We start from the raw sequence: 14,907 nt of genomic DNA, 5'->3' as shown, positions 1-14,907 counted from the left end.
GAGTACAGCAGTTGGGTTTCAAAGAAGCATAGAGGGAGGGACAGAGGGGAAGAGGCAAGGAGAGCATGAGAGCAAGAGGGAGAAGGAGAGAACAGGCAGCAATTCTAGACCAAAAGGCCCCGCTGTCTCCTTTCATGACTTGCTCCACGACTATGACAGCTGATACTCTTCATCTTATTTTATACTGCTCTGTTCAGGGAATTCCATGTTATCTGTGCTCAGACTGAGTTTATAGTTTGGCGAGCAACAGTGAGAGAGGATAGCCTCAATCAATAAGGTCAACCATCCGTATTGGAAAGCATGCCCGGCTGACACATCTGTTGAGCCCTGTTATCAGGGAGCTGGCCGACTTGAGGTGATAGCACCTCTGTTGTGCTCCCAAATGGCCATACGAAGAGAGAATTTGAAAAATGTTGTTACTGTGGTAATCCAATTTTCCAGGCCCTGGTTTGTGGCTTGCCATGCTCATGTAAAAAGTGGAGCAGAAAAAGAAACACAAAGACAAAATCTGGATGAAACGGTGCATCACATCAAGAGGAAAGCAGGACAGTACACACAAGTAAAATGTTAAGAAGACCCAAAAATCCAAGGCAAACTACAGAGCAAGGCTCAGGGTCAAAGGTCAGGGCAGTCTGCTTTCTGACATCATGGTATGCTGGATGTTACCTTAATGCTCAGTGCTGCAGCTGATGTAATGACAGTCTGATATTGACATTTGGTGTGTCTGTCTGAAGAACGTGTCTGCAATGAAGCCTCTGTGGCTTCTCTCATTACTAAGTGTGTATTCTAATGCAACTGTGACCTCTAACTTAACCAGTTACTATAACTGACTTCAAAAGGCTGAATGTGAAATAACCAGGACCAACAACTCAAGAATAAAACAGCAGTAGTAACAATGAGTCCACGCTGGTGTGAGGAGACGGTGCCAGTAAACAAGTGTAAGTCAGCACCAGCTGCTCTGGCTCAGCATGACACTCTGTTTCAATGGTCTGTACACTTTACACCATCAGTGTCCACAACAGTCAGAATCACTTTATCTGCCAGGTACAGCGTGTGACTGGAGAGTGATCCACAGACACAACCTGACACTCGTAATGCAGTTAGAACTGCAGAACAAACAAAGCAAGTTAACTTGTACTTGCTCTAGTGTTCAAATGTAAATGTCAGCCAAATGCAAAAAGCATTAAGAGTTTGAGAACAAGCTGATCTAATAAAAGTATTTCAACATGTCAGCAAGACAATGAGCCAATATTTTTATTCCTGAAAGGGAGCTATTTTAGGAGGTTCAAGAGGCAGAAGAAGAGCCAGATAGAGCGATCAGGACTCAATAAAAATGGGTGGTACTCCATAGAGGAAGGAAATGGAGTGCTGGCTACTGTCTGCACGCCTCGCTCTCTCCTGCTCCTGATTTATTTCAGAATCCTACAATCTGTTCCCTGCCCCCAGCAATACATGATGACCCCCATTTTCTAAGTGCACGTGGCTGACCAGGGTTAGGGTCAAGACAGAGAAATAGGGCCCAGGCTGCTGCACAGGGAATATTGAGTTTCTCTTTACCCCAGCTACTTCCACCTGTGTGTGTGTGTGTGTGTGTGTGTGTGTGTGTGTGTGTGTGTGTGTGTGTGTGTGTGTGTGTGTGTGTGTGTGTGTGTGTGTGTGTGTGTGTGTGTGTGTGTGTGTGTGTATATATCAAGGACCAGCCAGGCATGATATTAATGGGTCATTAGCCCAACAGCGAGTCGACCAGCCAGCAGACCATTCAACACAGAGAGCAACACATCATTTTGGGCAACAGCTGAGGCCACATTTAAACAGCCAGGGCAGGACCCTGGCACCAAGGCGTGGCAAATCACTGTCACTGTATCATCTCCCCTCAGGCGTGCCCCAGGGGTGACTCAGACTGAATCAATCGGCAGAATCTTCATCCTTAAAATTTATGCTCCTTCCATTTTCCCCCAAAAAGCATTTCTGTGATCGTTTTTGAAAAATGCTTGCCAGAGGACCAGGTATGCCAAATGGAGTGGAGTTTCAATTAAACGAATAGAGCTGTAAAAGCTACAGTCATGCTGTGGAGAGGGGCTGCTGGCTAAATGCACTGGCCTGGGTTAGTGTAGTAGTTTGAGTGCACAACTCCATCAATCCTGGTTCCTCTTTACAGCTGACTGCTGCTGAAAACACAATAGGTCCCACTTGTGCAGCAGCCATGTTTTTATAAAAGTGGCTCTTTGTACACCAGCTGACCTAATTTTCTTCAGTGAGAAGAATCACTTTTTTCTCTGTTGGGAAGACATCAGTGTTATGCTCACTGGGACAGAAGCATGACCTCCTCACAGGCGATCACTCAGAGAGAACCGCAACACATTGTCCCTGACTCCAGACGTGAACTCTGCAGGGAAACTTTGAGTAAACCACAGAACAGAAAATACTACTCATGGAAACCCAGTTTACTTTCTCCACCTTAACACACTTGCAAAAACATACTGCATCTATACACCCACAAATGTAAACACAATACAGACTCTCAAAAACACACACTCATACCCAAGCGTGAGACAGACAGCTACAGATTCCCAAAGGTCCAGAGCCAAAAAGCTCAACTATTAACCTTTGTTGCTCTTGAGAAGAGAAAAGAGCCATAAGAACAGTTGCATAGGTGGAGAAATAAGGCCAAATACTGTATGTTCTCCCCAAGCACAGCACTGACCTGAGGAAACACATATGCCAATGTTACATATTCACCAGGCAGTCAGCAAAGAGCTGTTAATACATGAACTATTAATCCTACTAGTGGCTGACTCACAACAAAAAGCAGTAGCACACTTATAGAGTTTCAGAAGAAGACTGTTGATCTAACTCTGCAGCTTTATACTGCGAGGCAGAGAATTTTTTCACAGAAAACAAATTCAGGAGTACCTCTACTGACCAAAAAACAGCTGGCCAGTCCTGGATCTGAAGCCCTATTGTCATTTTGTGAACTTGGTGCAACCTGAGCTCAAGGGTCCACATGATTAGTGAGTGGGAGGAGACCATAACAATCTGAGGTTAAAGCCTCATTTGTCATCAATCACTTCACATCCAGCCACAGAAAATATCAAGTTAGAACCCTGTTCTGGCCAAGACAAGCTGTGGATTTCACCACAAACTGACAAACCATTTTCCCCTATGAGAATGACTTGGGCTGTATCACATCGTCCAACACAGACAGACAGTCTGTTTCCATTCTGCTGTTTAAATAATGCCGTTTGAGTCACATTAAACACGGCCGATTGTTGCAGCGTGAAACAGTCAGCATGCAGCACAGAGACATGAAAAACATTCAGAGTTCGCTTCCTGCAGACCTGCTGATTCACAGAGAAAAAAAAATAAAATGCCAAAGATTAGATCAATAGTTCAGGGAGTTGTTTAAGGCAAATTTAATGCAGAGTTGTAGGTATTTGGGCCTCACAGTTAACACTTAGCTCTTCCTCTGCACAATTACCGCAGTCATTTCTGACTTAACCACACCAGGGTTTTGAAACAAAGTCATTACTGCTGAGACATCGGCTGCTGTCACCTCCTGCTGCTGTTTGCTTTCAATTTAACCACCAGTGCAAAGTGCAGTTTAATTCCCACGTGATCAGTAGCACAAACAGCACAGAGGAAAGCAACCGCAGTAAGCACAAATGTAATAAAAAATGAACAGAACTGGGTGAAATACTTAGATTATTTTAAGTTAGACAGCTTTATTAAATAAATTGAAAAACTAATACTAATCTTTTTTAATAACGAGAAATCACAGGTGCCTGTTTGTCCCACTCTGATTATCCTCCTCCCTATAGTCTTCTGCCTTCTTCCCGTTAAGGCGACCCAGAGGAGCAGCTGCCAAATGACTTTGTCTCTGTAAATACAGGGCACTGATTCGCAGCAGTGTAACTGGCCTGACAGCTGCAGGCAAATGCTCAGTTACTATCAACCTTTATCGATTAAAAGTGGCAACTGAAAGCGAGACCATTTAAACATCAAAGAAAAAGTCCATAAAAAGAAAAATGAGGCAGTGATCAGAGCCAATTAACTTCCCTTCCAAATGAATCCAGAAGGAATTAAAGAGGATGGGGATAATTCTTCTAGCCTATGTGTGAAGCTAAAGCAAAAAGGCAAATTTAAATCAGGCCATCAGTGGCAGTTTGAAATACGTTTTCTTGTGCTGCTACTATCCTGGCAACTGTTGGGGATGACGACTGGTTGGCTGTTTTCATCGACACTACTATCCCCTCTCTTTGTAAACAAATATTATAAAGCCAACTGAAATACTATACAGTAGCTTTCGGTCAGCCACTGTGCCATTACACAGCATGCAAATGAGCCTATTAAACATAGACCTGATGAATGATGTGGCTGCGAGATGCAACCATGAGGATAAAAACGCTGTGAAAATAATCAGGATTGTTTCAGCAGTTAGATTCTTTCTAATATTTCTTTTGCTGTTTTATTTCTGTGGCCAGAAAATTCACACTGGCAAGTTATCAAGGTGAATAAAGGCGAGGAAAGGAATGCAGTAAAGAATGGTATCAGTATGTGTTCACTGAGTGATGATGGCCTGTCACTGTTCACTGCTCTCCCAGTCATCATCACCTAGAGATGGCTGAAGGGGAAATATCTTCTGCTGGGACTTTAAACACTGCACTGCAGGCGTCTGAGATTTATACACACTTTTGACACTTTGCAATGCATCACATGTACACTTGAGAACATGTGTAACACTAAGATAAACCCACAGACAGAGCGAGCAAAACACAAGTTACAAGAGTAAAAGGCAAAGGGACAGAGGCATATAAAAGATGCGACTATGTAAAAAAAAAAAGAAGTTAAAGAAATGCATCATCAGAAGAAAAGGAGATGAGTGAAATGGACAGGGAGAGAAAAATAAAGAGAATACATGGAAAAATACTCACAGAAGAATCAATATCACACAGAGAGACCACTCCATGGTTCCAGCTGCTGAGTCAATGTGTTGTCAATAATACAGCTTTTCAACCCAACAACACTATTGGTAAACAGCAACACAGTGCCATCGGTCAGTGGAACTTACTGTGTGTGTGTGTGTGTGTGTGTGTGTGTATTTTCCTAACAGCAGGAGTGATGAGAGGATTGCGTTGAACAGGAACTTCCTGCTGAGTGAACAGACATGCAATCACTACACTGCCCCTCTGACCAGGCCAAGACACACAGAAGTACACACACACATAGAGTTATACCGTACACACACATAGAGTTATACCGCACACACACATAGTTATACCGTACACGTACACACACACAAAACACGTTCTCTTCACCTCATCTTTGCTTCTAGTTAGGTGAACTGATCTGAAAACATTATGGATTATTAAAAAAAAGCATAAAAATGATTGTTTTTTTTAACCATACAGTTATTTTAAAGAAAAAAGTTCCATTCACTTCCAAGAAAACTGACTCCAGCAGTAATAGGTATTCACATGAATCAAGGAGGGTTGTTCTGACGTCAGAAACCAGCCAACCAAACTGGTCTTGTGAGAATGAATGTAATATTCAGTGCAACTGGCGAGCTGCTCACTCATTTCAGGAATTCTTTCCACGTACCTGAGCTCTGTGTTTTTGTGCCCTGGTTGAACTATCTGCCAAGAGGAGGATGACTGTAGAAGACCAAGTTACGCAACAGATTAAGCCAAACTGCTGGTCCTACCTGGCTATTTACCCAGCAGATTTATGGTGCAGCTCATGCAGGGCCAGAGCAGGACTTTATTTCTGCACAGTTATACAGAAGAGGCCCACAGGTACTTTAAAGCTAATGTTATATGTGTACATACATAACCTCCTGAGATTATGCTATGTTGCGTTAAATCACTGCCTGAAGTCTTAATGGCTGTAATTGTGTAAACTGTGTGGTTAAATTAGATTAGTGAACAGAGCACTGCCTCTAGAAGAACAGACAAGGTTTCAGTCTTTGCAGATGTCATAGGTGTAGGAAAATAATTTTAGAAATGGATTAATGTCCAAGGTTATTACTGTGAAACTAATCTGGAAAGTACCTGTGGAGGTGTGAGCCTGGACTATGAACTCTAGCATTGTCAGTAAGAATGAGAATTACATGATTACAGATTTCACACAGTCTTTCTAAGTGCTTAGAAACTGATGTTTATGTAAGCAATGGTCTTAAAAGCCGAAGCAGATTATTTCATCTTGTACTTTTATTTCAGTGCCTGGAATGATTCAACAGTCACACCTTCTTTTTCCAAAAATATTGGACAACTCTTATAAAAGACCATGAGAAATTATTTTACCATGTCTGTTTCCACAGTCTAGTAACCAGGAAATCAATTTCTGTGCAACCTTTAGGACTTGAGCAAGCTTGAATGAGCAAGCATGTAAAGCAGTAACACTTAGTCATGCTTGGTAAGTTAGTATGAGGACTATATGCATGCACCTTTTCATTCCAGCTAAGGACTACACCAGGTATTGTCACTAACCACCACACCTTGAAAGAGAAAAAAAACAAAGCCACCAATAAAATCAGTGTGTAGCAATGAGCTGCACTGAAAAGCTGCATGAAACCTCACTGAGGTGCTCGAGTCTTGCTACCAGGTCATACAGCTGTTGGGAACACACCTGTAATCTTAGCATTATATATTGATTTTGAGAAACTGAGTTCTACCTATGTTTCCAAATTCCCTAAACTTTATTGCATAAGGAAGGAATGCTTTTTGGTAGAGGTAAAGGAAAGGACAGCTCAGTCTTGTCACCTGTTATGATTAAAGCAAGAATAAAACCAGCACATGTCACCTCAGACAAAGATGGAGTAGGAAGACAGAAAAACAGGCAGTAGGGAAGGACTGCAGACCATCAAAGAATGGAAAATTACCAGGCCTACACTATCAGCTGGTCACCCTTGATAGACCAGAACCCAGGCACCAATTACTGTGGGATAATGGACAGCCCCTCAAAGGCCTGATGAGCTTCAGGCACTGTGGGCACAACGGGTCAGTGACCAGCAGGCAAAGGCCTGGTGAACAAGTCTCACTGAGCCAAAAGCTGACGGTGCCCCTTGCTGAAATGCTGCATGAAGGCGGCCAAACAGACAAGCAGCACAGCAAAGCCATTGTTCCCATCCTGTCGACTCAGCGCAGTGACTCTCACAAGCCAGACATCCACTCGGCAGGCCACTTGGTGGTGGAGGAATGGTGCAATGGTGTGGGGTCTGTGCCGCTGCATCTTTCTCTTTTTTCACACACTTTTCCTTTGTCTGGAATCCAACATGTACACATGCTGCTCATACAGCTATCCCTGTAACTGAGCAATAAGCTGCAGCGCTCAAGACAGCACTTGCAGCACGTGACGCAATACATATATAGGAAACACCGTTAGTCCCCATTTCAATGATAACCCCTTCTTTCTCAGGAACAAGGCTTAGCTACCTGCCTTTGACTTACTTCACCTTATCTGAGAAGAATGTGGACTGACAAAGCAAAGTAAACCTAACAGTGTGACCTTCCCCTCTCACTTCTCTCTCCCCATTTCTAATGCCTAACACAAATGCTAACTGGCAGCAGTGATTTCTAAATGCAAACTAAACCTCTCTACTTGAGGCAGAACATGATATCGAGCTCATTAATAATTGACATCTTTCTTGTGCTGGGGAGCGTACATCATCGATTAGGCTGCAACGCTTAAACGGTCCTCCCTCCATGGTCAACAGTATAGTGGCCTGAAACAGTTCAAGGACCTCTGCAACAATAACGCTTCAGTCCCTGCTTCAATTTTAAAAAAAATCTCCCACACTCACTCTCTCATCACTGAATCTTTTATCTTCTCAAACCGTATAGTGATTCAACAGAAACACAGACGCCAACGAACTTTGGATCAAACATTACGGTTACACAACAGCCAACTATGGTCTTAGTAGACACATACGGGCCAGAGGAAGTCTCCCTGTACACCAAGAGTCAGCAGAAGACTCTGATCTTAAAGCAGTGAGGCCTGAAGAGATGACAGTGACAGACATCACCGGGGAAAGAGTTTGTTTATGAATACAACCAGAAAGAGATAGCACAAAAAGGATTATAAGCCCCTTGTTTGCAAAGAAGTAAAAATAATCATTAAAAATTCTGATGCAAGTACAGTACAAATAAAAGTACTGCACACAGCGCATGTTATAAGCTCAGGCAGCATGCCGCCTGCGATAGAGATAGTGAAAGCAGCACGCACACAGTCTCTTCAGTCACATAAATGGAAATTGTGCACAATTTGTGAGGGAATGACATCAGTCATCTGCGTCATTAGACATGAACAGACACACTCGCAGACATCACTTCGGTTTGAGGTAGGAAGTTATTACATCGGCCACATACTGAGATGTTCATATTAGTCCTGATTGTGCAGCTGTGAATTGGGAGGCAAAGTGGTTTCATAAAGCCAATACCAAAGACTGTTTGTCAACCACATGTGACAGTATGGTCATGTTACAGCAGTAGGTTAGGCCTTCTACACACATCTGTATTTAGGTTATATACTTTTCAAATAGGTAATGAAAAAAATGGTCAAATAAAGGGACAAACCTTAAGAAAAGTTTATAAATACAATATATCAATTCTACAGTAAAATATTTTTGGCAAAAATTATATCAAAGAAGCCAGATAGAGAAGATCTGAATGAACAGGGAGGAATGAAATAAATTTTATTTACAAGCTGAACTACTCAAGGTCAAAAAATGCTACCTCTATCCAAAAGATGACTAATACAAAATCCTCTTTTTATACCTCATTCTGTGTCTTTTTCCTTTATTTTATAAACATGTGTGAGGTAAAGTGACACCCTCCCTTTGAATACACCACCACTGTCCTCGGTCACTCATAGTTAAAGCAGAGATCAGAGGGTTGAATAAAGCATGAGCTGTTCCAGCCCAAGGAGCTCAGGTATCGCTCTCTATAGGGGCCCAGAGAGTCAAAATGAGTCCGTGACCCCAGGGAGAAGTGATACAGACACTAACCTGAGAGACAAATCCTTGCATACAGTGGCACACCCCCAGCCCTGATGCACAGCTAAACAGGAAAATGAGGAGCTCAATGCTCCTTGGACCTAATTAAAAGCTAAAGATATTGTCCCTATTGGGGATACTCAAAGAACTACATTCAAAGAAGTAAAATGCTACACAACACCCCACACTTACGCTGGTGTTTTAAATTTTTAAATGAGTGCTGACCCAGCCAAATACTGCCACTGGGAAAAAGCCTACAGATACAAATATTGCTTGGCTTGTATAAGACACAGAGATTAAATCCACGGTACCAGTCTTCACAGACTTTGGAAGCTTTATTTCAAAAACATTAATATAAACGCAAAACAATTTCCTTTATCAGAGAAAAAGCCTGACAATAATCTGATTAACGAGGGTGGATTACATTCTGTAGAAATGCAAATGCCAATGAACCCCCTAAGGACTTCCTGCAGGTTTTGTGTGTGATTGTGCACCTCAGACAAAGAATGTAAAATCACTCTAAAGAGAAAAACTTTTTGACCTATTTAAAAGTCATCTCATATAATCCCCATTTGATAACAATAATATGCAGATAATAACATTAAATCTGTTTTGGGCGGTTAGCTGGAGGGGGATTTGTAGTACAAACCACACATAGTATGGAAGCTAGGGTTTAAGAGCAGTCAGAACAAAGCAACAAATTTAAACATGTCTGGATCCTAACTTAAGCTGATGGTCTTCATCTCATCTGTCCACAAGCACTTTGTGAAACAAAGCTTCGAAACTGGCTCATTTGTGTGCAAATGTCAGGACCAACAACAATTCTCCTCTGTTTACCAACAAACACAAAGGCTCAAGTTTAAATCAACTTTCTATTTTAGGCTACTTATGTTGAAATGGGGTCAGTGGCACATTTGAGATCCTGATTCTAACCCCCCCCCCCTTGGTGAATCATCTCAGTGTCTCTTTACTGGAGCCAGTCCCAATAAGCTCAGAAAATGTCCCTGTGTGTGTGGACCCAACAAGGGCATTAAGTATGTCTTCTTTGTAAAGATGCAAAGGTACCAGCTGCCACATGGACCTGGACATTCATGATGCTTGTGAGTACATTTACCCTGTGAAGGGATCATCAGAATAATTTTTCCAACTATTTGTGGTTTACATTAATTTTACAGGTCACTGCCTCTGCACATAACTATAGCAGAACAGTTGAATTTGGTGTCTTTTGTATACAATTCATGATGACACACAATTACAAGCGCACAAAAGGTTATAAATAAAAATCAGCTGACTGCAAACAGCTTTTTTTAAAGGGTTTCAGTAAACTACTATCCCCTTAGGATAGACTCTGTGTCAAATGAGCGTGTCAAAACAAATTCCACTTTAGTTTCTGTAGCTTTAAGTATAATGAAGGTCTTTGTCATAGTCATAATTCATAACATTTGTGCATACAAACACATTAATATGATTCACAATTTCATTCCTACTTAGCAGTATCAGAAACTTTAAGGAGAACCAGATTCTTGGGGCATCTCAGTGTATCCAAGTTTGTATGTCCTTATTCTCACATTCCCAAACAAATCACAGTACTTGTGACCAGTAAACAACACAGGTGAGCAGTCACGAAATGGTCAGAGACAAATCACCCGGATCCAGGCTGCTCGATGTTGAAAAGAGGAACAAAAACACAGATGCATATCTCTATTCCTGTCACCTCATATTGATTAACCTACCACTACACTCAAAGTTAAGCTCACATTGACGCTTTTCACCACAAGCACCAAGAAGCAATCTTGCTGCTACCGGGACAAAAGTGAAGCCCTTCGATTGTGACCTCATAAGAAAGCAAGTTTATCTGCCCGTGTTGCATCACTACTCAGCATTCACATGTACAGCTCACAGCCAAGAAAGGCCCTCTCCTTTGAGAACAGAGTGAGCTGCTGAGAGTAACACTAGTTTCTCCCACAGAGTGAATCACAAAGCTTTCGACTTGCTCTTGAATTTTCCTCCTCTCTCAAACAGCTGACGGACGTGACAGTGGGTTTGGTGGAAGACAGCCAATCCTGACTCCCTAATTCTTTGAGATGAGATAAACTATGAGTAGTTACTTTCAGAAATTTGCCAGAAAAATCCCTTCCAAATCACTCTTCTGCCTTTGTATGGAAAAGATAAAAAATTTTCATTCCATATTTAATATCCCATTAGAGCTGATGTAACTACACATTTTATGGATAACAGTGACTTCATGCAAAAATATCCTTATAATATATGTTAGTAAATTGAACTTTTTAAGTTTTAAACTGGTGGTAGAACAAAACAACCAATAAAGGCCTCTGGGAAATAAAACAACGATTTATCATTGTTTTCTGACCAAAATAAGTAACTGATTTTTAGGCCTGTATAGGGCATGCAGATAACTTCAGCTTTATAAAGGCCACAATTTCAAATTTCACCTTGGAGTCTCTCCACTACAAACAATACAAAAAAGATGCATATCCCAGTGCTTACTGGGACTAAATCAGAAAACTAGATAAACAACAATACACATCTCAGTTTGTATTACCTCAAAGCCCAAACCTCATCCTTTCACCATCAACAAAATAAAAATGACTAATCAAATACTACTACTGATGACATCCTATTGTGGTTACTGCCCAATAAAAAGATGGATGTTTGGTCTGAACAAGCGTGTTGCTGTCACTATCACACAATCTATCATGAAACCATCTTTGCCAAGTCTGTATGCGAAAGGTAAACTGACTGCTGATGTTTATCTGACCACAGAGGGCAAACCAGAATGGAAATCTCACACAAGCTAATGGTCTAGTAAAGATACCATTACCATATAAGAGAAACTAGGGCACATTATCACACTTCACAAAAATCCAGAGGGCTGTGAGTCACAGTTTATTTCTTCAGAATAACCAACCTGTCTGATGGCTGGATGCAGCTGTCTGTGTTTTCACCATATGTCTCCACACATTTTCACAAACTTGCCAAGTCACTAAACTCAACCGCAAACGAACACAGCCTCCTAATACCAGCCTGCGTTTGTAAGGATGGTGTTACACAAGTGACACGGTCTGAAAATGATCATTTGCGTGCTAGCTGAGAGCCAGTCCATCATTTTAGGTTCGTTATTTTTTGCTGAGTAATGTCCGTTTCTTCAAGTTAACCAGGTAAGTTGAGCGTCGTTAGCTACTTAAACTAACGTTAGCTGGCTAACTAACCTTTAGCTCGTTCAGCGGGGCAGAGGAAAGACCTTTCCCATCACCAAACAGCCTCTCATCGTACACTTGGCTTTCTCTGCTGTCTAGTCGGGTTAACAGACGAGCTAAATGCCACAGATGAGGGTCTGCGGGCAGCTAAGATGCGTGAAGCTAACCCAGCTGCGTGTGCCGCATCCGAAACACACAAGCTAGCTGTGTTTAGCCTGAAGGGCTAACAAGCTTCACCCGGCAGGCTTCATTAAATCACACGTTACACCTTTTTCAGCCTACCTGTGATCACCGCTGCGACCCAGAAGACGCCCCGTTAATTCCGTCACCTATGTATCTCGAACCGTGCCGTGCCAAAATAATTCAAATTCCACAGAAAGTGAAGGGAGAGACGCTCTCAGTCCAATCGCTTCAGCCACCGCCGCTGAATGGCTGCTACGCGGAGGCTCAACCAAACTTCCACCTTAGCAACGGACCGCCCCCCTGCAATCTGATTGGTCGGAGCGCGCAGCTCGGAGGTGATCGATAGGTGATAGTGCAACCTGGATCACACTGGACTTCTTATACACCCCAGCCACAGCAGAAAGGGTTAAAGACTTATCACTGCAAGGGAGGGACCTGCTGCTGGATTACACTCTGACCAACATTTCAAACTAAGACACTCTAAGTACTGTGCATTGACCCACTGATCTAAGATGCACGTTACAAGTTGCACTAATGTATTCCTACTATTAAAATTGTTTACTCTTTCTGTTCCAGCCCCTTGCACGTAGATGCAGTACCATGAAATGTATGAGTCTCCAGCAGTGATGGAAGAAGTATTCAGCTCTTCAATTTCAAACACTTAATAAATACTTTACAATACTGCAGTTGCATGCAGCAATTAGGACATATTATTATTAATTATCTCTTTAGCTATATAGCTGCCTCCAGCAATAAGTGCCCAGAAGCAAGAGATTTAGATGCTCTCAAATGCATTAATAAACACTAGATTTTCCTTTATAAATAGTGTTGTAAACAATTATCAAACATTTATGTGATGCTTAGAAATGCCAAAAGGAGGATTTACAATAAAGTGCTAACGTTTTCTGCATTAAACAGATGCAAATATACGCACTACATTGCATTAAAAATCTAAAAGGTCTACTTAAATAGGACAGGTATGTATGTATTATTGTTATTATTAGAAGTAGTATCAGCAGTACTAGTACTAGTACATTAGTAAGTGTTACTATTAATATTAGTATTCATAGCACTATTACTGGTTATTACATTTGTTACTAAAGCACATTTTATTTTTATGCTGACAATAATCTTTGTAAAACTTTGGTAAATGTAAAAATGTAGTGAAATAGAGGTATATTGCAGAGTATATATTGTTAATAATCAAGTAAAGTAGTAAAGTAGTAAAGTCTGAAACTCTGGTGTCCATCACTGGACTGATTTTTCATTATATATTTTCTGTCTGGCTGATATGCAAATCGGCCCTGTCAGTGAAGGAACTCATGAAACCACATCAAGGCTCATTTGGATAATGCCACAGTCCTTTGTTGCATATGTTTTCATGTCAAAGTTTTGAAAAGTTATGTCTTTCTTCTTATTTTTTGTCATATTGTCAAAGCTCCGGTCACTTAAAAGCAGCAAAATGATAATTCTCTTCCTGTCATGTTAACTCAACTCCATCTACCCCTATGATGGAACCTCGGCCTCTTTGGAAGGCCAGAAGTTTATCTGCATCATATTGCATTCCTTGCATACTTATGAAGTCCATTAAGCTGCAGACTGGCCTGGAAGATTACAACACCAGCAAAAAAAGAAAAAAAGTTTGGTTAAAGTTGTCAAGCCTGTTGATGATGATTGTCATGCCGGTGGATTTCCTTGCTGGTTTCTTTCTTTTGAACGTCAGTTTCATTTGAATGGCTTCACTGCCATGGCTTCACCATAATGCAAAAAATAAAAAAGCTAGAGAACAGCTAAAGATGCAATTTTTTTTCAGGTGGTCTCATTCTTATTTAACTCTAGCCAAAGATTGTAAAAAGCCAAAACAAACAAGCAAAAAGAATTATTGCATGTAAATCGATTATTTAGACTAGTGTGTATTTTAGATTATTATTTCTAATGTAGATCTGGCAGTTGAGACTGAATCTTTTAGGACAATCTGTTGTGCAAGAATAACAACTTTTTATTTTTCCCAGTGCATTTTCTAAATGTTCACAGTCTGAGTAGTCATTAAAATGCCCATGCTCTCTTGTCTAGTTCTCCTTTGTGCTGCCAGTCTCCTTTTATTCTTAGTAATCTTAAAGACATTCAGCTTCTTGACTCCTTTTTTTTTTACCATCCAGCCATCAGTTCATGGAGGACAGGGAGAAATAAACTGTTGCTGGGGGGCTTCTTGTTTATTTCTTGGGGTCTTCTGCCCCCTTGTGGTCATCCTGTGTAATTTCAGGAAGGCCCCTTCACACACACGGGTCATCCACAGATTTGTTTTCATGGGCTGTGCTCAAGTAGACCTCTTGTCAGGAGTGTGTGGGTGTGACAATTTCACACACATATACAATAACTTTGTCATTTCCTCCTAGGTCCCTCATTTACAATTGGATCTCAGTACATGCTTGAACAAGTGAATTACACTTGTAATTATCAAGTTGACACTCATATTTGTGTTAATGCAACTAGAACTCAAATGTCAAGAAATATCCA

General features: G+C 41.2%; 1 protein-coding gene across 7 annotated transcripts in view; it reads right to left on the bottom strand.

Moving 5' to 3' along the window:
- The window catches only part of numb (NUMB endocytic adaptor protein), a 33,766-nt gene extending 21,135 nt beyond the window's left edge, over window positions 1-12,631 (bottom strand). For 6 of the 7 annotated variants that reach the window (XM_026298740.1, XM_026298779.1, XM_026298747.1 and 3 more), the window contains exon 1: window positions 12,490-12,631. The gene's annotated coding sequence lies outside the window, so the exon portion shown is untranslated. Of the gene's footprint in view, window positions 1-1,572; window positions 1,590-12,489 lie in introns of those variants that run through there. The other variant, XM_026298771.2, reaches the window with a different exon arrangement.
- Between the last annotated feature and the right edge of the window lie 2,276 nt (window positions 12,632-14,907).

Source organism: Mastacembelus armatus, chromosome 22 (assembly GCF_900324485.2).
Source record: "Mastacembelus armatus chromosome 22, fMasArm1.2, whole genome shotgun sequence".
Lineage (NCBI taxonomy): Eukaryota > Metazoa > Chordata > Actinopteri > Synbranchiformes > Mastacembelidae > Mastacembelus > Mastacembelus armatus.
Note: the sequence above shows the minus strand (reverse complement) of the source record. Positions and strands in the feature narration are given on the sequence as shown.